General features: G+C 39.8%; 1 protein-coding gene across 1 annotated transcript in view; it reads left to right on the forward strand.

Moving 5' to 3' along the window:
* The window catches only part of LOC148838162 (bone morphogenetic protein receptor type-1B), a 162064-nt gene that overhangs the window by 37095 nt on the left and 98456 nt on the right, over window positions 1-26513 (forward strand). Inside the window, exon 3 of the mRNA XM_088910857.1 lies at window positions 19697-19751. The gene's annotated coding sequence lies outside the window, so the exon portion shown is untranslated. The remainder of the gene's footprint in view (window positions 1-19696; window positions 19752-26513) is intronic.

The following is a 26513-nucleotide window of genomic DNA, read 5'->3' on the forward strand; positions in this document are numbered from 1 at the left end:
CAGGTTGTGCTTGAAAGAATTTATGGCAGGTTTTAGCCTATGCTGCTGGATGAATAATTCTGCCAAAGCAAATTACTTAACACATCAGTAATACAATGTCCAGAGGCTCATTTTTTTTCCTTGTCCACTTTCTGGGAATGGGTTTGATTTCATGTGTGAGAGAAGAGGTGATACAATATAATACTTTATAAGAGAACGCCATGAACCCCAAAATTTACATTTTTCAATAAAGAGTTATTTAGCAATAACTTGTTAAATTCAGTAGAATTTAATAAAGATATATTTTCGGTGAGATTTCCATACACAAAGTCTCTTTGTGAATCTGGATTTTCATTTTGCTATATACAGTATACACAGCTCTGGGTATGGTGCCACACACTGGCACTTCATTATTGTCCATAAAGAACAAAAGAGTCATTGCTTAGGCTTTTAAATTCCTTGAGCTATAATACAGCACATACTGCCGTGTTAGGAAAAAGCAAAGTGCTTGGCCAGCCTTCTTGAACAATGGCTTCCCCTTGAACTTTAGATCTGAGCTGCAGGTAGATTTGGTTGGTGAAGTAATGCTACACACATTGAATGCTATTGCACCCCATAAACTGCAGCCTCCATGTCTAATGGGTTGAATCAAAGATACTAAACATAGTTATCACACACAGTCACAGAAAATCTTTTTGTTTTCAGTATGGAATGTGACACACTGTGAAAGTGAACACATTAGAATGTTAGTATGAATCATGACCACTCCGAACGTGATGCATAGCATATCTGCAGAGACCTGATCAGCCTCTGGACAAGCAGCTGTATGATGTTCTCATCTTCTGTGAGACAACATGGACAAGAAATGCTTTAATGGAATAAAGGCATTTGTATCGCATCCACTGTTCTCGTGCAGCTGTAGTCACCTGGAGAAGGCTGGCCAGGGTCACACTCGGCTCCTGTTGATGGCCTGGGTGGCTTGGTCCCTCAGTAAAGAAGTGGTTGGTTTGATTTATGGAACGATGTAGCATCCACCACAACATTCATATACCTGCGGTCTTCCATTAGGTTTGTCCACTGAACGCCATGTTAGCCCTTGTGAATGAGACTCTCAAACGCTCCCTGCTGCCATCTCTGGAGTTCCCTGCCCCACTGAGGATGGCAACCTAGTCTGCCAGCATGTTATCATTTCAGACCCAGCAGCAGGAAAATCATACTCATGCAGACAATGAGCTGCACTCATGCTACTGATGAGCACATGTTTTCTTGTGCTATAGCCATTGCAGTCTGAAAATGATATAGCAGATAGATCAAATGAATGTGCTGTCTCTCTGGCTTCCAGGACACTCCCTGTATACACAGACAGTTTCCTGGTTTCTCTGGACTGGTCTAGTAATTGTTGATGTAGATCATCTCATCTGCTGGGCAGCTCCTTTCACAGACAAACATTGTTCAAGCATGGTGGTGTCTCTTCTTTCTTTGATTAAATGCATTATATTCAAATAATTGTATTTATACAATTTATTAAATGACCTTTGTCTGGTGGTTTTAGGTCAATTTCACTAGTCAAATCCTGAATACATCTGAACAGATTTAGAAGACCTGAGCTCAATATTTTGTTATCCCGAGGAGTAATACTGCAAAAAATCAATAAATCTATCTAGTATATTTAACAGTATGTACTGTAGCTGCCAGAAGAACTATTGATGTAAAACAAACTGCTGTGTTTTCACAGTGCCTCAGCAGATTAATAAACATTCTACATATAAAAACAAAGTACATGTGTTTTTTATCCAAAACCAGGGGCTAGGACTAGGACTAGGGGCAGTTGATATGTATTTAAATGGTTTTAAAACAAACTAGACTGATAATTATTTTTTGTTTTAATTAGGTAGCATAGTTTTTGTAAACAACATTGTATTTCTGGACAGTTTGAATAATAGTAAATTCAATTCAACCTTTATTGTCCCGTTGGGTAAATTTGTTGGGTAAATAGATCTTTCCATTACACATTCCATTGCTTTTTCATCTTGGGGGATTTGTAAGATTTGTAAGAGTTTTACATACAGGAGGAGACCCTTTTCACATGCTAGTAAAAAAATAGCGTTTCTATTACTATGCAAATACTGTTGATCTGAAAGGGACAAACAGGAGTGTTTGCCATGAGGGGGAACGTGCTTGTCAGACAGGTGCTGCAGTGACAAAGGATCTCCTGGACTGTGAAAAGAAATCAGACATCAGAGGTCACTGACAATGGGCACAATCCATTTCTGTGTCCTTGTCATACGAGTGAAGAATGCATTCCTGTTCCGTGAGACAATATGGACAAGAAATGCTTTAATAATGGTAATGGTAATGATAATTGCATTTTCAACCTAAAAGAGTGCTTCACATAGAAGAGGGGGCACTCCACCATTACTGTAGAGCAGACCTACAGTAGGTGACGTGTGGCAGCCATTGTGCACCAGCAGCCCCACTGCACAGCAGATCAGGAAGAAAAGTGAAAAACTGCTTCACCATCCAAATTAAGTAGTATCTTATGGAGGACAGGGTACCAGGGTTAAGAGACTAATCTTACAATGGCATCTTTAATGTTCAAGTAGTTACTTTTTCACAGAAAAATCAGAGCTGTGAAATATGCTCACTGTGATTCATTGTGAAGTGCGAAATGCACTCTTCCCCTGCTAGGTCTGTGTCCCAGGCAGTGGAAAGTTATTTATATTCTGTAATCTGATGATTGTAGATTGATATTGATACACTTTATTCTTGATCTGTTGCCATTTTTGATGCCTTTTCAGTGTGAAAGTGAGGTACTGTAGCTAGAGGAGATCAGTCGGGAGACCCACCCTAAAACTGATTGTAAATTAAATATAGAGGAAAATAGATTAGATGGATCCCTATTAATGAAAATAGGAACAAACAAAGTAGACCTTATCATAGTGTTTCTTTGTGTCTTCTCATGGTTTCAGGTTACATTCGCAAAATACACTCTGGTTAAATGTTCTTTTATTTTTTTTTATATTGTCTGTAACTTAAGTTATAGACAGTAAGTGAAAATGTACTCTATAAAAATGTCTTGCTGACCAGATTTTCCTTTTAATTATAACATGTGCAGCCTTTGACTAGAACTCGTACCTGAGAGTATCTTTGTGCATCACTTCTCCATTACGAAGTTCCAATTCGTGTTTCAGCGCTCCCCGTTTAGGGATGGTTAAAATGGATGAACTGCGTTTGCGTGTTTGAAATATTTTCATCGGTCCACCCGTAGGATCGTGAGTCCTGTACGTAATGTGTCTTTTTGCGGTTTGGGGTAGGGTGGCAGGGTGGGGTCAAGAGGGGCCAGGTTTTGGCTTGGCAACTTCTGGGCCCCCTCTGGGTACAACGTTGCAACATTGGCGACACATGCTCTGCTCTGCTCCTGTAGCTGGCGCTAACTGTCCTGTAGCTTATTTTACTTCTTCTCCAGGCTCATTCTGAGTAACCCTTGGGAAAGGGGTTTCTAAAAATGTGCCTGTACGCTGTATTAGTTATTGTTGTTATTGCCGTTGTTGTGTGAGAAATGCCAGTGAAGATGGTTAAACAGCAAAAAAATGAGAAGCTAAAGGTGCTGGGGTTTCTGCTCTCTGCCCCTGCACATGTGTGAGCTGCTGCCCCTTCCTCTCTGGATGGTTTCCCGGATCCCAGCGCCCTGTTCCGCAGCTCTGCTGCTTGATGGAAACCTGAGCAGTGCTCTGCCCAGCCCGTGACTCAAACAGATGGTTACTGTTTTAAAAGCCCCAGGACTCTGCGCCCTCCCCATCTACACCGCACCCCCCCCCCACACACACACACTCCACAGGTTCTAGCTAATCGACATTTCAGAAAAGCATGACTGTAACGGAGAGGGGAGGGAGGGGGGATTGATTGGAGCTCTCCCAAGTCTTATTTTTAATCACAGTCAGATGCATTCGTTTTTCCAGCTGAGGGGGGGAAAAGGCCGCTGAAATTTGTGAGCCTGGCCGATGTCTGAAAGGGGCTGCTCTGTGTGGCGGGTGTCTGGGGCTGGCGTTAGCAGCTGGAATGAATGGGGCCTTTCCTGCGCTGCCAGAACTGCTGATGAAAGTGCTTTATCGACTGTTCTTAATTGCACCAGTGTTCGGCGCCCACCAGATAACACAAGCAGCAGGTATAGCTGCGGCCTGAAAGGCTTTGTTCTGGGGTGACCTAATGGGGGTTTTTGTAATTAATGCATTTGCCCATCCCTTGGTGATACTATATTCCTTGAAACCATTTTTATACACTTACTGTACTGTATATATGTGTAGCGCAAAAGAACCTCCCGAACCTTTCCAGTTTTATGGATTCACACCTTTACCCAAAAACTGTACTGTTCAGCAATGATCATGTGATTTAAAACTAACTACGGGACAGTGTTTCTGGGCATTATTACTGGTCCCACAAAATATTTTTGGTCATTTTTGTTAGGTCAAGTGTTTTCTAGGGTGATTCAAGGGGGGTTTTCTAGCTGTGAAACGAGTTGATTAATGGGCTGATTTTCAAAGCTTGGCAGCCAGACTTAATTTGCTGTTTTCTAAAAGTATTTAGTATTAAAGCTGTTCATTTTAATTCAGTAAAAGGTAACATTTGTTAGAAAAAAAGTAACAGTCTGGTGTTTTATTTTATTATGTATAGGATTACTGAGTCATGTTGTAAAATAAAATCTGAAAAGAATGTTGAAAACTGTATTGAAAATGCTAATGTATTTACTGTGTTTTGCTGTCAGTGCTAAGTGACTATGACTAGTGCTATGACTGCACAGACACACAGGTACTCTCTGTCTGCGCAGACACACCGTTACTCTCCAACTGCGCAGACACATAGGAACTCTCTGACTGTGCAGACACACAGGTACTCCCCAGCTGTGCAGACACACAGGTACTCCCCAGCTGTGCAGACACACAGGTACTCCCCAACTGCACAGACACACTGGTACTCTCCGACTGCGTAGACACACAGGTACTCTCCAGTTCACCTCACACTGGCACTACACAGGGCATGAAATTAGAAGTGTTGCTTTAATGCCAAACCTTGTGTTAAGTGGTCTCATGCACATGTGGGTATTTGTGCATGTCTAAAGAGTGCGGTTCTGTTGTGTTCTGAAGGGCAGGTTGGGAGATGTTGTCCTGACTGTTTTTATTGGTTCAGTGGTGTGGAGACACAAGTCAGCTAAGATTTAGTATGACTGAAGTAGTTTCATGCACACAGTGCTACGATTGTTTGCTGTCTTTTCTGGGCTGAGTCATGTACAGTGAGCTTTCCATCGCCATTTTCCAGAAGACACAAGCAGCAGTGGGATTGGGTTCCAGTGTTGCAGAGAAAGGCGCACTGCTGCTTGTTTTTATACCATTTGTTTTTCTTGCAGAAAATCCATAAAAGTGCGAGTCAGAGTTTGTGCAAACTACGTTTTTCTTATGCTCTGCCCACTGAAGCCGGGAGATGAAACAGACTCTCTGGTCTTGGGACCCTGAGTTTTGGAAACTGCAGCGCAGGCTTCATTGATCATGAATGCGGCTTCTCTTGCATTTCTATTTAAGGCGTTTGTTCGCCATGCCAGGAGACCGCTGAGTGTTTAAGCACCATTGCTATTTATAACAATAACAATGGATAACAGTAATATAATCTGGAATAATTTGGTTGAAACAAGATCAGAAGAGTCACAACTGTACATAGGCATGCCTCAGAGCAGTCTCGGAGTGAGCGTGTTATTTTAACACTTTAAGGCTTGTGCGGCAATTCAGAGAGAGCTCCTTTGGGTTATGCAGAAAAATGTCAGGGGAGCAGCTGGAGTTTAGGGTGCAGAGTCACCGGTATTCTCTTGTGTCTGTTGTGGCTTGAGATAAAAAATGCAACAGACATAGATAGTAGTAATGCATAGTAATATGAAGTATACTATGTTACACGATACAATACAAACAGAAATACTGTTTTTTGAGTAGTGAATAAAAGTATGTAGAAATTCCAGAAGTTATTATTATAATTTAAAATGCTCTATGTCAGAATATTTTACCTCCTGCTAAACATCTCTGCTTGCAAAGTTGGAATGAATGGTGTAATTTAATAAGAATAAGATAACATAAATTGGTTATTTTATCCTTGCTTTTACTTACAAGGCCTCAAATTTTTGTTCTTTATTGAAACCACAGGCGAAACCACCTTATTACACATTTTGGTTTTACTGTATTATTTCTTTCTTTATTTTGTTCACAGATGAGCCTTATTTGTGTAAATTTCAGAACCTACTAGGCTTCCCTTTTGTAGGCTTAATCTAGCATTTTATCTGTATATATCAGAAACTCTGAGACTAGAAAGTAAGAAAAACAGCCCACTACACACTACCACAACTCTTTATTATACATGTAGCATATTGCAGGAATGAACAGGAATGAAAGAGACAGCCTTTACATTTGTTTCATCTGTCTGTAAGGAAGAATAAATGATATTGCATAGACATATCAGCCTTAATAGCCTTAATATTGTAAGCTTAATATTAACAGCCTTAATATTTTAAGCTTTTTTTAAGACGTCGTCTCATTCTTAAAGACACTAGAACTCTGCAAACCAAACTCTGTTTGCCCTGTTCTAACTTCCCAGACTTTGGAGCTCATTCCTAAAGTGCCCCCTGCACTCAAATGGGTAGACAGGTCTAGTCTTGGAGCAATGTAAATATCACTGAGACCAGTATTCGCAGGCATGGTCTTAGGAGTCTTTGCTTTGGAAATTCACTTTTTGCAGATTCAGCTCTGTACCCAGCTCGTACTCACCAGGTTTCTTCTTCCTCTGCTTGCACGGGAACCTTAGCCTGTGGTAAGATTCGCACAGGACCTGTCAAGGTGTAGGGAAATTAATCAAATCAGGATGAATTCTTCTCTGACATGTGTAATTAGCTTTCAAGGATACATGAATATTTGAAAAAGAAGATGTTTTGGAATGTTTTGTCTACAATGCCTGCTTTTATTAAAGTAGGCCAATTACTGTCTTGCTTGATTATGAAAAGAGATATGAAATGCTTATTTTTTGGCACATGGTTGGTAACAGCTGATTTAGGTGACTTTTTTATGCAAGCACTTTTGACAGACTATTGAATTTTTTTCTCAGATTGATTTTATGTAATTAGGAGAGTGTAATATTTTCCAGATCACGGTATCCGCACATATTATGAGTATCCTGTAATAATACATGTAAAAGTCAAAGGAATGATCTCCCAGTTAAATTGTAGCCTATAGTCTGACACCTGGTGCACCTGGATTTCCACTTAGGAAAGCCTTCTTTTTGAATTTTTAAGATTGCAGTGTTTTCAAATGTGGTAGGTTTGGCCCAGAATCACTTTAGATATTTGGTTTTGTGTGCATTTCATACCATGATATTTTGACTTTGAGCTTACAACCAATACCCCTCCTGTTCAGCTGCTGTTTTTGTGCTTTTCCCTTCTGACGCAGTCCAGACATCACAGTCTCTTGGGCGTGATTGCTGTACTTGTTTGTCTGTTTCTCTGGGTTATGGGCATTATCTGGAGCTGCGGTAGTACAGGTACGTTGCCATGCCTGGTCAGCGGCTCAGAGGCGACATTGAACTTCGGCATCTTGACGGAGGATGTTATTGTGCCTCCAACTCAAGGCAGTTAAGCAGCAAGGGGACAAGCATACTGTATTTTTAACCTTTCTGCTGAGCAGTACTTGCCTTTGCTATGTCACTCACCTTGTATGATAACTCTCTCACTAAAGATATACTTTTAATGTTGTAAACTGCTTTTAGAACTTGGGCCAGGTTCTGTTTTGGGGCTGAAAAGCTCTGAAAAGCTGTCAGTTTGCTGGACTTGTCCCTGTGGGCCAAAATGTCAGATGAAAGAACAAGAAGTTTAAAGTACTTGTTCTTCATTTGTTTCTGAGTGTAATTGATTTCCACACATGCTTTTAAACCATTTTGCAAGAGATTAAGCATCTTCTTCCTGAGTACATGGCAGGTAGTTGCTTGGTTTGTGTTTCATACTTGTAGATGCAGACAGAGGGAGGAGACCTTAAGACTGTTCTGTAGTATTAACTGCTCCATCATCATTGTATTACCTGTATTTCCACACACCATTCATTTAAAATAATAGAGTAAAGGCGCTGCCTGTGTGAACAGCTGTTTGTTCCACACAAGAACAATTACTGTACATACTTTCAAGCTTTTGAAACTTCAGGTCTATTTAGAATATGTAGGTCTGTCTAACAATTATATATGTAGGAAAATGGAAAACAAACGTGCTTAATGGATGCAAATCTGTTGAAGCTTTTGTTCCATAAGTTTTTTTGTCTAGCAGGATCATATATTTGTTCTGTAATCCAATTACTAAATGTCTATTGATAATCTTCCACACGAGGCATTTAGGAGATAAAGTGTGGCCGTGTATAGTACATCAAATTTAAAAGATCATGGAATCAGTGCAGTGTTTTATTTTGCTAGGTTGAACCTTGAAATCCTGATTTATGCATGCCTGTATTTTGAAAGACACTTCTTTGAGAAGTCTGTAAATCTTTACCACCATAAAAGCATGCCTAGAATCTCGTCTTCGGATTTGTATTGCAGGGACATCACATCGAATTGTAGGCTCCTTATGAAAATATCTTAGGAATAAAATAATGTAAAAAATGAGTGGAAAAATACTTAGCTTCTCTATCTTGCAACCATGCCTCTGGCTTGTAATGTCCACAGCCTTGCTTGATTTTAGTAAACTGCTGGGGTAAATTGCTCACTATTTATTTATTACCGTGACGTGTTGTGACCTTATTACATTGTCAACAAGCAGGCTTGTGAAAACATCTCTTTTAATCCCATAGAAATATTGCTCTTGATTTTGAGACTATTTTCCTGACAAATGCTACTTGTGCTACTGCGTGCAGATCACGTTGTAAGATTAGGGTTGTTATCCCTGGTGTCCCCCCTTAATTCATTTGGTGAAGCAATTTAGCATTTTTTCACCTGAACTGCTGAGCAGTCGGACAGAGCACACAGTTATTTGTTATTGTTATTGTTTATAATCTAAACATGAATTTAATCACAAGTGCAGGAATCAGAATCCAAGGTCTTCGTATAGTATGTCTCCAGAACCAGAAAGCACTGGGTGCGGAGCTCTGTACCCAGTGTCTGCTGATGGAAATGCTTGTGAATTAACAGTATCAGCAGTGAGATGGAAATCACAGGCGGTATGCAGGCAAGCATGCTGTAATCTTTATTAAATTAATGCGGAATGATTGCTTACTTCTGTTCTGTTGAAACGAACCAGTGGTTTCTAACTGATGGAGAATTGTTGCTCTCCAGCTGTGGTGTGCTTGCTGGGGTGATGGAATGAAGGGGTTTTAAATTGGAGATGGGCTGGGGTCAAAGACCCCTCAAGCCACCCTGCCAGTCCTAATTTGCAGAACCGCTGTGTAAACAAACCTGGAATGAAAACACAGTCTTGCATTTGGAGACCCGTGCTCTTTCCAGAACTAACATTCCTGCCCAAGCCGGCTGTCCCAATTTAGAAAGACGTCCCTGTGTGGTGGGCTGTAGGGGCACTGAGGCTCGGGCCCTAGATTCACTGAGAGCTTTGTGTTCCCCAGCATGGGCCTTGACGTCAGTGTGCTGTGCTGCAGGCTTTTACACCTCAACCTTTCAAAGAACTATTGTAGGAAAATGGAACTGTAGCCCAGTGCAGCTCTGAATGTTTTGGCTGTTTTTGTGGGTTAACCTTTTAAGTGCTACACACACTGCGGTAAACTGTTGTCAGTACTACTGTACAACAAGAAAAATGATTCTTATGTTTCTTTGTCCCGTGCGTTCTGCGGTTTAGTTTGTTCGATGTAAATGTCAAGCCGAGTGGCATATTCAGATTGCCAGATTGCCACCTTGCAGGTTTCCAAGAGGCAGATGAATTTGGGGTTAATTAGAAAGGGTTAATGTGTCTCAGGATTGGAAGGTTTTTACTCTCACACCAGACATGAGGTTGGTGTGAGACAACACTGTGCTGGTCAACTGGCAGCTATCACTGATGGAAAGGGTCCAGCACTAGTGTACTGGGTGCCCTTCCTGGATGTCTGGCAGTAAGGCTATAAAGATACATTGAAATGCTTTAATCAGTTCCCTTAGTACGTACTGTATACTTTGCTTAGTAGAATAACCTCCTGAGATGTTATGTGCTTGTTTTCCTCTTTTCACAGGGGTCTTGAAGAACAGATGTATACATTCTTACATTAAATTAGCAAATATAATTTAATATAAGTCAACATTTAGTGGTGCTTGAGAGGTATGTAGCAAAGTGTTTATCGAATTCTGGGAATGAACAAGACTGAGTCGGTTTAATTGAACACATTGTATGTATTTTTATACAGTAGCTAGATGAGTTGAATGGCCTTGTTTCATTTGCTGACTTTTTTTCTTTTTATTCTTCATTTAGAATTATATATATTCAGTCAATAATAAAGACTTTCTATGTGCAGTAGAGGAATTTAAGTTTTGTTGAGATAGTTTGCCTTTCCCCATTTTGTGAAACACCAAGAACTATTTAGTATTCATTCCCATAATTCTACATGCTCTTAAAAGAGATTGTAAGTACTGTATGTTTATTGGTTGACTTATTGATCAATTGTTTGGAAGTGGAACTGATTTCGGTAAAGTTATCTGGAGTCCTGAAAAAGTCCAGCACATTTTACTTTGAAAACTCTGGTGTTTGCAGTGCATACTGTAGCTGTAACAGGCTCAGCTGACTTCCATGGCCAGAAATTCTCACATTATAGCTTATTTTCTTGTCTTTAGGATATTATGCATAAAACTTGTTTGACATTCCTTAAATTCATTTGCCATCATTTTCATCCTTTGCTGAAAGAGTGTTTTACGTTTAAAATACAAATTGCTTCATCTTAATCTAAACCAGACATGCCACTGTAAATAAAATTAGTATCCTAATTGTTCACTATTGACTTAGCAATTGTTGACTTCAAGGGGGCATTTGCTCGCCATTGCCAGTAGCTGCGGTGCTACACTGACATCATTTGTTTTGCATTTCGTTCTTAACTCATTTCTCCAGGGACCCTGGCCTGCAGTAAACACTTGGATCGGCTTTGGTAGCCTGGCTGTGCAGGGAGTGCTCAGAACTGCGCTGATACTCGTTTTGACAGCCTGAAAACAGAGCCTGCGATTGGACAGATTGTAGAAATCCTGGAAAATTTCAAGGATTTCTGTTTTGTTTTGGGGTAATAAGCACAAAATTGAAAAAAGGTTATACAGATGCTTTTACCTGTGAAAGTATTTAGCTAATTATCCACAGTCCTTTTTTAAACATTTATGTGGTAGATAATAGGACACACATTGCATTTATCTGCAGTAATTTAATTGAAACAAAGCCTTGTTTTCTTTTTGAAAGGCCTATTTGAATTCTTCTTTGCCTTCTCTTACCACATCCAAAGTAAAAGATGTTGAACTTAGTATTTAAAAGTATGATTAACGCTTCAATGAAATCTCATAAAAAATTAACCTTGTGCGCTTGTTTTAAAGCACGATTTGAACTATAGTATGATCTCATAAGAAAGACAGTTAGTTTACTAAACTGGAATAACCATATCAAAGCCTTGGCTTAAAGTGTTTTTTGTTTCTAAACAAGTGGATGTATTTTAACTTTTCACAACACTGAAGTGCACGAGATGTCCAGCTGAAAAATTTGCTTGGCATAACTATCATGTACTCAAGAAGACAACTTTGAGTAGAACAGTGCGCAAAGTAACCAAAGTAACCAAACATAATGGCAGACCTACAAACTTGCCACCAGTATTTCGAAGGTTTGATGTAGCCTCTCTTGTATACGAAGTATAATATTTGTTCAGATGGAATGGCTTTTTCCTGTTTTGGTGATGGAGCTGTGTGTGGGAAACTTGAGACAGGACCTTGCTCACATTCTGGTCAAAATTGACTTTAATTAGTGGTGGAATGTGAACTGAGGGCTGACCTGGGAGTCGCTCAGTAATGAGCAGTGCCTTGTAATTATTTACACGGAGACCGATCAGATAGATGCCTTTCTGTCCTTTTTCAGGGTCTAGTTAATTGAAATTATGTTGCTTGTTGGAGCGTTTGACATGCAAGAGGTCATTGTCAGTTTCAGAAAGGACCAAGACCCCTTTCTATCAAAGACTGTTTTCTTCTGTTTCCCCGGGGGACAGCAAGTGGTTTTAGGATCTTTCTGTAGCAGGTTAGTCATGCCTTTCATGCAGTGTTCAGGAGGTTAGCTTTTCCATGAAGAGGTGAACCCACAGGGGTCAGAGAGTTTGTCATTTTTAGGATGAACAAATTGCTTGTGCAGATTCCGCAATGGATTTTGCATGATCCCCTGGATTGGTATTTGTTAACCTGCTGTAGGACAACAGCGCAAGGTGTAAGCAACCAATATTTGTATAGATTCCTGGAGGGGAGGCTGGGGAGATGCTAAGGGCAGTGCTGTGGGCAGAAGGAGAAGCAGAGTGTGATACTCGTCAAGTCAAACGTGAAATAGTCTGCGCAGAAGAAGACAGGTACACTTGCAAGGTAAGGTGAACTTGCCCGACTCCACATGCAGTACTTAAAAACTGTTCAGCTTTTTTCTGTTTTACGACAACACAAACTGTTTTAAAACCAACTGTTCTACTCAATTAGCTCTTCTCAGAATAACTCCTTCTCCAGGGTAAAAGATATTTTCCTTAGTAGTCTCTTTGATCCCTTTCTCTTATCTCTTCATGTGTTTAATAATAACAGTATATTCCAATGAAATGTTCGGTCAGAAGAGTGTGTTTTTTGTTATGGGGGTGATAAAAGTATTTCTCAGACTCTGAGGATAGCACCCGTGACCTGTCCTTATCTCCCCAAAAGCTACCATCTAACCAATTGAAGTCATGTGCTTATTTATTGTAGTTACTGTGGTAACAGAGCTACTGGCCTTGGACTTCAGCTGTTACAGTAGCAACAACGCCTGTATTCGAAATACCTTCCTTTGTGATGGTTTCTTCAGCACAAAACACTTTCGTACCACTGAATTCCTGCAGGCACATAATTCCACTATAACCTTGAGATCTTCAATTACTTTAACATTCTGTCTTTGATAAACTTTGTTCTCAGAACTGCGAAAACTGATCACTGTCATACATGGCTGATCATGAAGTGAACTTGGTTACAGAAATGCGGTTTTAAGGAAAGGTTTTGTAATCTTCTTTTTATATCCTGTATTATGTGTCCGCGTGGTTGTATATGTATAATCCTCAAATTCCCAAAGGCTTACAGATGATTATGTAGTCAAATCAGAAGATATATGTTTCTGTTCAATCTGTATGATACCTAAGTACAAAAGGGACATTTTCAAATTGTTAGATAATATAGTTAGCAGGGGTAAAAAAAACAAGTTAACAGAAACCTGTTTTCATTTAAGGCTGTTTTTTCATTAAGGCATTTCCTCTGACTACTACGAAAGTCATATTAAAGTAAGGAACGAGTGAAGTCTAAATATTATAACGTATAAACATGGATGACGTCCACTCAAAGCCATAAGAAGTGATCATTTTGAGAATACTTTCTAGCTGAACTGAGATAGGGTTAGGGTTAATTTTGGTGAACAAAGTATAAAAAGACAATATTTTATAGAGTGTGATAGCTCTTTTCCTGATCTTATTGATGTGGTTTATGCATAAAGAAGCATCCGTTCAGCACGGATATATTTTACCCCAAGCACATTTGTCCAGGGGTATACTACCAGTTGGAATAATATTGTCAGGCTGTGTCTACACATGGTTGATGATTTCCACTACAGCTTTTTGCTGTGAAGAGAAAGTGGTCATGGGTTATTTTAAATAAAGGAGTGTAGTAACCAGGTCAAAATCGGAGTGTGTCAGTACGATAAATGCCTTGCAGCTTTTTTCTGCACTGTGTGAATCAATAGGGAATTTGACACTTTATTGTATAGCTTCACGTCGCTTACTGCCTTGGGAATATTTTTTCCTTTTTTTCGTGCTGTGTGCTAAAATTTGTGGTCCTCCATAGCATATAGCACTGCTTGTTCTCTTCTGTGAGGCATCTTTCTGGTTTCACAGAATCCGTGCTGCTGCCTGCTTCTCTGGTTTGTGTGATTGCATTTTCTTGCGGTTTCGCTGTTTTACTAATTCTGTACCTTTTTTTGTTGGCTAGTATTTCTTATTTCAAAAGGCCCTGCTGTGTCAATATCTTTATTCTGTTGCTCTATGCAATGTAATTTCGACACTTTCTTGTCCAAGCTGTTTTTATGCACCATGCCTTGGATAAAGGTGTCATTATTGTTAATAATTTTTACTTGCAGTTTAGATGTACAGTACTTTATGCAAACACTGTGTGTGCATTGTTACAGTGAAGAAAAAATGCAACCATGTCTCTCAGCGAATTTTTACAGCTTTTTGAATGATAGAGTTATATATTTCTGTGAATGAAGGAGATGAGATGGATCACAGCTTCCATTGTAGCGCCTTCATTGTTGCCGCTGAGTAAGACCATAGTCATTGATTACTTCCTCTTTCCTGATATCTTTTCACAAAGCAGTCGCTGGGTATTTTTAGTTGCACTTCTTATTGGAGTTTGTCATCAGCAATATCCATTTAATTTTCCTTTTTATTCGCTACAACGTGGCTGAGCAACATTTCCTGTTCATCTGTGATCATAGTGGTTTACTGGATGATACATTACTGTACACAGGACAAGCAACATAAAATTTTCAGTTCATATTGTCAGCATTGCAAAGAAGGATGCATTGATTCATCAGTATCCCAAATCCCGCTTTATTTAATAGATCTAAACTGATACAGAGATAACTGTAAACTAGGGAGTACAGAGTGGATCTGAGCCAAGACTGGATTTGTAGGGTCCTATTTGTAGAAAAGCTGCTTTGCTGTGCAGGAATCCAAGACGTGAGGTTTCAGATCTGTGCTCTGTTAATTTTTCAAAATGTTGCAGATCCCCTGCCTCTCAAATGTGTGTAAGTTTTGTGACACAGACAGGTTTCTTAACAGACTTAGATAGTTTGGGAGTATGACCATATTATAACATAATATTATATGTTTCTTCATCATATTAACGTTGCTAAGGGAAAATTATCAATAAGCTCTGTTTGATAATGGGCAAGCTTCTTTCTGGAGTCTCCAGACAAATGACAAATGGATGTTTATTTAATCTCCAACTATGACTCCAGTCCAATAATAAAACCACCCTGACTTTAATAATCAAACTCACGTACACTGATGATTCTGCATTCCAGACAGTTGTCACCATGTATGTATTGAAATATCTGAGATAATGGGACTTAGAGTTCTATATCTGTATCTTAGCATCTATATTCCCAATACTCTCAATCAGAATGCTCCAAATGCATCCACCCCAGTATCATTGATACAGAGTGTCAATGAGTGTCTGAAAACTGTAGAGCACTTTGGTTTTGTTTTCCAGCTATCAGACCTCAGTCTTCCAAAGCAGGTTCTTTTGGACAAAGTGTTTCAAATATACGGTTAAAGCTAACATGAGGAGCCCAGCACTTTGAGACTCAAAAATGTCAGAATAAGGAAGCAAAGTGAGAACATTGAAGAGAGCTTAATAGGTCTAGATTGCTCAGTACAGCACCTGATACCCCCCGAGACAACACCTGCTGCTCTTCCAGGCAATTTGCAGAGCCCTTTGTTTGGGACCTATGGGCAGCAGAGGTAAAAGTGATCTGTGACTGTCAAATCAGTCCTGTAGCCTGTCAACTGAGTTGTCCTAGTTGACCGTTCTTAAAGTAAACAAAGACTGAAGACTACAATCTTACAGTTTTTTTCTAGGTTATGTGTGTGAAGGGGAGGTAAGAAATGTCCCCTGTTTGTGAAGGAAGCATTTTGGGAATAAACCGTTCCCCTTGTGGAATAAACATTTCTAGGAGAGATAAAATATTGTCACACAGCTTTCAATGCACAATCCCCCCCCCCCCCCCCCCGCTGATAGACACATCATTAAAGGGTAATATACCACCAGCCTGGGACCATTTCCCTCCTCTTACTGAAATCTCTTAATACTGCATTCTCAACACGACTACCCTGTTTTTGTGTATTTCCTTTTCATTTCTGCTGCAACGCTGTGCTTCCCAGATGAACAAAGGGGATGGGTGAAGGTATGTACATAAACTTCTTCTGCTGCTTGAAAAGAGTCAGATACTTCACCTGGAAGATGAAAGAACATGACTTGCCTTGATTAAAGCCTGACCTACTTTTTCTGCACACGTTAAGGCTGTGCTCCTCGTATTTCCCCATGCTGGGCTGCGACAGCTCTTTCTATGTATTGTTGATGGCAGTAACTCAGTCCTGTATGCAAACGTTGGGGCAGGTAATACATCTTGTCATTCAGTATGGCTGCAGTGGTATATTCAATCTGATCTTTTTAACTAGAATATCAGTAGAGACCAAAGAATATGAGATAGAATTGAAATAGAGCATAGCAGCAATGCAAATAGACCTTTTTGTCATGTTTTGCGCCAAACTTTAGCAACAATGTGGAACTTTGAGATGGTAAAATAGACAGTGAGATGTTACTGACCGGATACGAGATGTTTCTGTCTGGATAATAACACTCAATGCTGATGCGAATCAAATGGCTTTTGTGTTCTGAATCCCAGGCATTAATACACGTCTCCCTGGTGTCTGCTGATGTTTACTGGTATCCATAGTAAACGTGAGGGGGGCTGAAGTACTTTCACACTGCACTGTACAGTACTTGGGGCAGGAATTTATAAAGACTTTATAAAGTGCTTCTTTGAGCCAGACCTCATCTCTGCTACTGTATTACTATGTAGTGTTGATATTTTCTCTAATGCATTATTTTTGTGTAATTTTATGTAATTTAATGCAAGTTATGTGGTAAAATGTATATTTTTCTGAAAGCAAAAGTATTGTTAAGCTAAGTAAGTTAAGCTAAGTAATGTCTGCGGTGCACTCAGTGTCTGAGACACTGAGGTGAACTATATTAATATCATCCAGTGGTGTCTTTTACTCATCAGCAGAACAGCTTGCTGTTAGACATCACCAGCATGGAGAGAGGTGAACGCCCGTCCTAAGAGAGAAAAGCTCTTGATAAAATCTCAGAATAAAAGTTCCCAAAAGTGTAACAGGGCCGTGCCTCAGCTTTCTTTTCACAAAATGTTCGTCTCGTGTTACTGTTATTCATCATCATAATGTCAGTGTTTTTCGGGTTCTTGACAAAAAGATGGCAAACTTACTCGTGTTTACATTTGAAAAAATGATAAGGCTGGCAAGAGCTCAGCTGCAGCGTGTCTAAAGTGAGCCCTAATAATGTAAAAAAGGAAAATGTGCATTAAAATTATTATTAAACAACAAAGGAAATTTGAAAATATTCCTCGCTGGCGTGGCACAGATAGCTGTGTGGTCTGAAAGGCCTGATAGAAGGCGTTCTTAGTAGTTGAATCGTCTTATGTTTTTTAAATAAAGTGGATGGGGAGACCTTGTGCTTACCAGTAATGTGTGTGGGATTGCCAGAGGAGAACAGTGGCACTGAAGCTATTTAACCCTAAAAGCACTGTGTGGTAACATTGATTTCAGCCCTGCCTCACTGAGTATTGAGATCTGCTTGCACATGCTTTCTGATTCCAGCCCAGACCTTATCTTTCTGATCTTGCTTCAAGCAAAAAAAAAACACCCTGATATAATTAAAAATAAAAAGTCACTGTTTCCAGGATGGCGTGTACTACTGTGTATGCTCATTAAACACGTATTCTGAGGAAAAGTCTGGTAAACGTAAGAAAAACAGTACTGGAATGTAAACTTTGCTTTTCATGCTCACACTGGATAAACCAGCTGACAGCAGTAACACCTTCAAACATGTAATGTCTTCAGCCTGAAACACTTCTCTGTAACTCCCCATTGTAAAGACAGCAGCTCCTTTGATCCCTTCATAATCCCTCCCTAAACCTTTGTGTCTGCTCTGTAAACTCACTACGGATGAGGCATGTCACCTGGTCTTCTCCTTCTGTCGAACTCGGGACTCCTGCTGACATTCGTAGCACACGGGGTGAAAAGAAAAACCGAAACAATGACGTGAGTCTCCCACAGAGTGAAGAGTTGAAGGGAAAAGGAAGGCAGGTTAATTGAGATGTTGAGAGAATAGCCGCCTCAAGGTATCTTGTTTTTCTTACGTAAACTGCAAATGCATGAAAAGCAACCAGCGGTTTCACAAGCCCAGAAAAGTGCTAATTTTGGACTTTCTAATGTTGTTTTAGGTGAACTATCTGTCACCTCTCGGAGGGCTCTTGACAGCAGCGTGGGAAGTCTTGAAAATAGGAAACCTGCCTGCTCGTGATCTTTCTGTGGGGATATTTGCACAATTTTGAATAAATATCACAAAAGGTTAAGTGAACTGGAATCGTGTCTAAATGAAAGCTGTGGTTACGTTTGAGTTCAGCAGCTCTGCTTAAACAAACATTACATTAGCTAATACAATTACAGTAGCATGAAGGGGATTTCAGTGAATGATGTGTAATTCCACAACAAGGACCGGTATTCTGTAATGCCTTTTGTAAAATAAGTGGTATGCTAGATTTGTCAGCTGTTCTCTTTATTTTAAAACACAAGCCATTATGTTGTTAATTTTTTGTTGGGTTTTTTTTGCAAAGCAGCTTTTTTTAAAATAAAATCACAAAAATGTATGACTGTACTATAGTGTACTTGAACTGGTGCTCAAGACCTCGAAGGAATTGCTTCTGTTTGGATTGTCTTTCTAAATCTGGCAAGTGGAGTCACAGAGTGCAAGGCGTCTGCTGTGCATTGAAGTCTACCTTGTGCGTGCATTTGACCTTACCTTAGGCTTTAACGTCATGAGAAGCTTTGCCAAGGGGAGGAAGCCATTCAGCCAGTCCAGCTCATTTTTGTTGCTGGTAGCTCATTCATTTGAGGAGCTCAATCAGCCACTTCTGAATGAAGCCAAGACATTGGCTTTGAGAACTTTTGTGTAAAGAAGAGCTTTGAATTCACTTCCCATTATTTTCCATTTGTGGTGTCTAAAATGCGTTCGTCTGCCATTTACAACACCTTGAAACTCAAAGAACAACTTCATTTTTGGTGTTTGATTCAACAGATCCCTGGGGAAGTTTTGCATTTGCCAAGCTATAACTGGTGTTGAAAACTCATTCACCAGAGCCTTCAGTGCTGCTGGCTTGTGTCCTAACCTGTGATACAGCATTATCTGTTACCGGGCATAGTCTGTTTAAAAAAAACTGATGGTTTTGTTCCATCATTTTCTGGAGTTGCCACTTTAAAGTCTTCAGCATCTTGTTCAAGTCATTTAATTGCTAAAAGGGTAATGGTTAATTTGCAGGGCTTTTGTAAGAAGAAACAATTCCTGTTTATCTAGCTTTAATAAATGAGCGAAGTACTAGTATTATGATGCCTGGGTAATGTCGTGCTATTATGAAAGAGAAAAGAAAGATAAAAAGAACTTCTGTGTACCACTTGGTTGTTTAATCATATCTTGATTAAGAGCATTGCTTCCTCCTGCACTGATAGCAGCCCCTGCACAGACTGGCAGACACCATAAAAGGGAGACCTGCAGGGTGAGAAGAGCTGCACACGGGCTGTTAATTTTCTTGTCAAAACGTAACATGAGCCTCCTAATAACTGTCTTTATGTAATCGCATTTGTTTTTGCAGGGAGTCCGGTCTGACTGCAGCTTTTAAGAGGAAGATCCGCAGCTGCCTGGTACAGGTAGGAGCTGGGGCTGTTTCATACTGTACAGCGTGTATTGGGCTGTGGGATTTTTGGGGGGCAGAAAGTGCGAGCATCAGATCAGAAGGTACACAGGAATGTTTGAAGGTCTACTTTAAAGAGATGCCAACAACAGCAACGTTCACATGCAGTGAAGAGCGCAGAGTTTGCAGGCATCTCACCTTTTTATTAAAAAATAACAGCGGTTCATGTGGATATTAATGATTTGGTACTCAGAGTGGGATTCACCACTGCCTTTGCCACAGAGAAACTCCAGGTGGCTTGCTGGTAGTACAACCCCTTAATAAAAGAGAGCATTGCCTTTTTGAATCGCACGTTCCATTTTAGTGTCAGAAGAGCCTTTAGCAGTTCAGTCATTTCCTGTAGTGTAGGGTTTGGAGGAGGTGTGAGAGATGAGGGCCTTGTCTGTCAGCTGCAATCACACCCCTGTATTAAGTATGACTTATGGAGTGATGACTTTCTCTTGTTATTTATAGTGATTATACTGTAGGCCATGCAGTAGATGTGTAATTGCATAGACTTCCAGTTTTTGTCCGTACAGTACTTCATATGGTTTTCATTAGGTAATGCCGTTGCTGATAATTATTTCAGTAGTGCTTACAGTAATTGTATTTTGTAGCTGTAATAATGTCAATACTGCAATGACCTGTTTTGGTGTATGAAACCTGACTTTGTATTTTTTTAATTTTGTTGTGATATGTTTTTATTATTTTAGTATTGAAAAATACTCTGAGATGACTGCTAAAGGCACCAAATAAAATAGTTTATTATTCTGTTTTTTAGTTAAGTGTATTGTGTGTGTTGTTCTTTCTGTGGCAACACGGTATTGCTCGGATGTGTCCAATGAGCTGAAATTCAATGCTGTGATTTCTCCTTGCAATCCCCGTTCCATGAGCTGGGCTGCTCGAGGACTGCGGACCCTGTCTGGTGTGTGTGGTGAGCTGTGTAGGGACCGAGGTTAAAGTATAGTTAACCAGCAGATTATGGTTACATTCCAGCTTTGTTCCATGATATCATTGTTGTGGCAGACCCGGCAGAAAATCTGAACAGCTGTAGAACTTTTCAGAGTCTCGCATTACACAACATGGCAGCTTGTCAGCTCCATGATATATTGTAGGAGGGGCAGTGTGTGCCAGGTCATTGCAAAGCTGAAGGGAAAGTGAGACAAGGTTGTGTAGAATTAGGGTAGCTTGAAAACCACAATATATAGTTACAATAAAGAACCTAAAGGCGCTCCTATGGAATTTCTTCGTTCGGTGTTTGGGACAATTTGGAACTTGAAGCACCTAAAATGATACATTTGGGAGAAGTGCTTGTTGTGAGGGCAGGGAGAATAGGGAGAATAATGTCATTACATGCAGGCAACCCTCTGTATATTGATTGATTAATTGTTTTTTGCTCTGAAGTTGTTTAGTGAGATCTGTCAGTTACTGCATTGCAAATGACCCAATAGCCAGGAAGGCCCGGCTGAGAGACGAGGTAATTGTCAGAAAGTAGTCAGCTCATTTTGATTGGAGGATCCTTTTAGTTATCTTGCCTTTCTCTGCTGCATCCTGAAGACTCCAGGTGGTTGGTGTAGTGGGACTACAGAAACCGCGATACGTGATTTCATACACATTCCTCCACCATAGATTGGGCCTATGAGTGTTAGAAAATGGACAGTGACGGCTCTTCTGGTGGCCTCCATGGCAGATGGACAAGACAGTTCTACAAGTCATTCAATACAGCTGAAACATACTGCCTTAGTGCCTTTTTCGGCATGTCTGCAATGATAATATTAATATTATTGTAATATTAATTATAATTAAAATAGTTTTAAAAAAACAGAGTGTAGATTCCCATTTCTTATAGATGTAATTTTATCGTTGGTAAAAGCCTAGTGAAGTAGTTGATTCGGTGAAAATGCAGTTGAACTCTTCCCCAAACTGAATGCAGAATTGTTTCCCACGGCACTGTCAGACAGCGACTCAGGCTCGCTTCTGGTACCACAGGAAAATACATTTGCTGAAGACCCGTAACGCGTGCGCTTTAAGTGCAATATTGTCTCTTTTGGCACAAGTGCCCAGGTGGTAGAAAAATGTTTTCTGGGTTGTTGTGCCCAAATTTATGTCACACAAAAGAACAACATTGTTTTACATCTTTATATACCAAAATATCGAAAAGGCTTTCTTCCACATTTTTTTCCAGACGTACATAGTTGTGAGTGAGCCATGAAACACATCTTCTTAGCCAGCAACATTGCTCGATTTATGAGATTTAACAGGCAGAAAAAGGCTGAAACAAACTGCTGAATGCCTCAGCACAGCATTTTGCATATGAGAACAATTACAAATATAATCTCTGGTGGGAAGCCTTCATTTTCATTAGAAAGCCCTTCTACACCTATTTTTTTTTAAGATTTCAGGTTGAAAAACTGGATCTAAAACAAAAGAAATGCCATCTGGAACAACTGTAATTTCTGTCAGAGTATTTATTGTAAACCAGAGTGGCATGTAGTTTAATAGATTTGAAAATACACAGTAATTTTAATCATTGTAAACAGCCAATTTGTGCTAGGGAGAGCAATGCCAGGAAAAATTATATAACGTGTCTGTTCTGTGTCAGCGTCTGAAGATGCAGATTTTTGTAGTCTGTGGCATTAGTCTCAAATAGGCCACTTTCCTGAGTGGCTGCTGCAGTTCAGCAGAGGAACTGTACTGTAGATAGTTGGAGAGGAAATATGGGGAAATTGAATCTTAATGGACAACTATGCAGATACAGTACCTGAAGTTGTCCAACCCTCTTCTGTAGCAGGCAGCACTTAAAAGAAGGCTGTGGGACATATTTCAGACTGAATTTGTACAGTATTTACACCTCAGTGTGAATTTCCATTCCATACAGAACTGGTGTACTCATGAAGACAGGGCTACACTTACACTCAAATACTGTATGATTGTTTAGTTGTTTTGTGAACTGTGAGTCTCCTTAGATAAAAACATTATCCAAGTCAGGGATCTTCATCTGAGACTTTACATCCTTAACCTCTGCAGTTCAAAGGTAGACGCAAGTTCAATATTGGCTAAAGTCTGTAATGGTATGTTGACCAACACAGTCTTTGTTCAGCCAGATATAGAAGTCATTTGATCCTGTGACTTTGATCAGGCTTGTGCAGGGACACTGAAGTTAATTTTCATAAGATACAAGATGTTTGTACTTTGAAGTCTTTCTCATGTTCTTAGGCTTTGAGCAATCCAAGAGCACCACAGTCAGCCGGGGGGAGACTTAGCTCTGACACTCCTAATAATTGAATATAAGAGAGTAGTCACCTGACAAGGTGAGCAAGATTCTGTTTTATTAGGAAATACTATTGATTTAATTATGCGTTAGTAAGGAGCACAAAAAAACTCTGATTAAAAAAAGCCTCAGGATGAATTAAGATCTATGGCCCAGAACCAATGACTGTAGATTTGTTTACAAGTCATATTAAAAAGCCTGTAAGGTGATTTAATATCTCTTGGCTCTGCGAGAAGCCTTAAATAAGCTAAGTTCTAAATTCCTTAAATCTCTTTTATCAAGCCAGTCATGACTTGACTTTTGATGTATTTCCAGCAACTACTCCTCTGCTGAAAACAACAGCTTCTTGTGTACTTGCGTTTTAAAACCACAAGAAATTCTTATTGTCTTCCCTCAAGGAGATATGTCATTTCTTTGGCAAGACAATAAGATCGTCCTCGTGTGTGCTCGTCAGTAACAAGTCCCAGGACTGATTTGATTGTCTGGGTATGACTTCAGCTGATGCTGGGAGTAAGATTTCATTATTGTTTGCTTAGGAAAAAAGTGAAGAACTGTGCCGTATTGTGATTTTGCCAGCAAGCTCATTAGCAAAAAAAGTCATTGGTTACAAAGGTGTTTTGCTGTCCACCAGTCTTGCCTAACAGACTCTGACTATTATCAGGTATTATTCCCAAGGGTACAGAATTTATTGCTTCTGATGAGATGATCTGTGATCAGATGACAGTAAAATTAAAATATGAATAGGAAAGTGTTAATTTAATTAAATATTTTCAAGATCAGGTTAAATGGATATCTTGATTCCAGTTTTGTAATCTGATAGGCATTATCACCACGCACATCCAGTTGATGGCAGTAGCGGTGGGCTGTGCCAAGAGTGGAATGAGCCCTAAAGAACATAAGAACAGTTACGAATGAGAGGAAGACATTCAGCTCGTTTAGCCTGTTTGGTAGTTAATAGCTAATTGATCTGAGGATCACATTTAGCCATTTCTTGAAAGAATCCATGATTTCTGCTTCAGCTGGTAAACTTGTTCAAGGCTCCCACAACCCTCTGTATAATGAAATGTTCTCAGTTTTAAATGTGTTTCCTGTTGTGTCCTCTGGGTTGTCACTGTCAGTATTTGTGAAGGCGTGCCTTTGTGCTCACAGTGACTTTAAAGATTGTGAATGCATGGATCACAACCTCTCCTAGACCTTAGGGAACTGCAGTCCCAAATTCTCAGACTGGTATTTAAATCTCGGTAACACAATGAATGAATTGATGGTATCATAAAATTTGTCAATTTCCAATTGAAGCACAAAATCGTGAACTTTGTGAAGGTACTGTATGATCACCAGGTTGTCGCAAACCACTGGTCCCGCTGTGGGCGAGAACGAGAGTTCGCAAGACTTATGACGTAAATCGGTCCTTCTTGCTCACCTGCTGGACATGCTGCAGTTTGTTCAGAGGAATTGTGGATATAAAATTTGATATGTCCCTGTAATAACCCTGTAATGACTAATGTATTGCGATGTACAAGCGAATGAGTATAGGTTGTGCAAGCAGAAATGTTCCAGCGTGACCTGCATGCAGAGTTAACAAGGAAGTAACATTAGTTAGCAAAACTAGTCTTGAAGTTGAGAGCAATATTTCTATTGGATTAAAAGAGACGTTTTCACAGGTCTGCTTGTTTACAATGCAATAAGGCCACTTCATGTCGCCGGAAGTTTTGTTGCCTCTTTCTAATTCGCAGGCAATGATGGCAATATGGCACTGTGCATACCTGGAAATTTAGTCTGTTTTTTGATTTAAATTGGAGGTTTAACACATTACTGTGTACATTTTATTTTCCATTGTGGTTTGAAATGCACTCATCAATGCTGATTCTTTCTAACCCCAAAATATCAAAATAGTGTTACAATTCCCCTAGTGTATATGGTATCCCCCATAATGTATGAGGTTCCTTTTTTTTGGATTGATTACAGAGTAGCGATTTATTTTCTGTAACACGGTGACCAAGATTGTACACAATATTCCAAATGAGGTCTTACTGGTGTATTCCACAATTTTGACTTGGAATTCCTTGATCTGAATTCTTTGTCAAACAACCTGTGAAAGTGTAAGTTTTAAGACAGGATGTGAAAGTGCTGATTGACTTGCAAAATCTGATCTGGGCTAAAGGATAATTCCACAGTCTTAGAGCTACAGAACAGAAAGGTCATTTTCTCAGAGTCTCTCAGTGTCTTCCAGAGCCTGGTGATGGGAAATGAAAACAGACCAAAGAGTCAGAGAAGACAAGGATGCATAGGTGTATCAGAGGCTAACTATTCACTGATGTAGTCAGGGTCCAGACTGTTCAAGTTATTAAAAGTGAGCAACAGGATTTTGAATCATATTCTGAGCCAGTCCAAGAAAGCAAAATCAGGTGGTATATGCTCATGCATTTTGATTTTGGTTAAAATACAAGCAGCTGCATTCTGGACACACTGCAGTTTGTTAAGAGAATTTTGAATATATCTGGGAAGACCGCATTACCATAATCAAGCCTGGAACAGACAAAAGCAGACATTAGCTTTACTGATTTAGACTGGGAGAGATGTGTGCGCGGTGTTAATAAAATGATAACAAGACACCTTCTCAACACTGAACATGAGCTGCAAATGCAAGGCTCCAGTTACAAATAACTCCAGGATTCCTCACCTGAGAATCAGCACCAAACAAAAGCTCACAGATTTGCAAAGTTGACAAGAAGAGCCAGACAACATACCTTTAGTCTTCGCTTAAGTGGTGTGTTTGATTAATTTCAGATTCTGTGCAAATGGGATTGGGGGTGTCATCAGCCCAGAAATGAAACCTGATGTCATACCCCACTGACCAGATTAGCTGGTGTTTCCTTTTGAAATCTGATGTACGAGCATAGTTATACAGTTTGTGCAATAGACATTTCACTACATTCACTTTTGAAGGAGACTGTTAGGAAAGGTGTTCTCCAGTCAGGTGCCTAAGGGATCCCTTAAAGAATGGCCTGAGTCCCAGACCAGTCTGCATATGCTCAATAAAGTGTGGTCTAATTTATATCCAGAGAGTACAGGAACATTAAAATGACAAATTCAGTTTTCATTTGCACTTTCATATTAAACTGTTTCATAAAGTATCAGAAAATAACCTCTATTTGCTATGATAACAGTGAAAATATGGTCTGTAATGTTCATGTTCCTAACATGGATATTCCTAATGCCTGGGATAAGATAGGAAGGCCCGTGGGACAGCTGTGATTTGTGTGTTAGTTTGGAGAAACAGCAGACTGAAGATGTGGCACAGTTTTTTCTTCTGTTGGACTTTCTGTTTATACCCACTACTTCATTAAAAGCTGTTACCACCTGCACAGGTAGAGAGCAGGCAGGCAGAAATGATTTAAAAATAGTCCTGCACTGTAGTCCAAGGGACGTGAGTGCAGTTCTTCTGAAGCATGAAAACACGTTTTCACT

Source organism: Atractosteus spatula, chromosome 3 (genome assembly GCF_055471065.1).
Source record: "Atractosteus spatula isolate fAtrSpa1 chromosome 3, fAtrSpa1.hap1, whole genome shotgun sequence".
NCBI classification, from domain to species: domain Eukaryota; kingdom Metazoa; phylum Chordata; class Actinopteri; order Semionotiformes; family Lepisosteidae; genus Atractosteus; species Atractosteus spatula.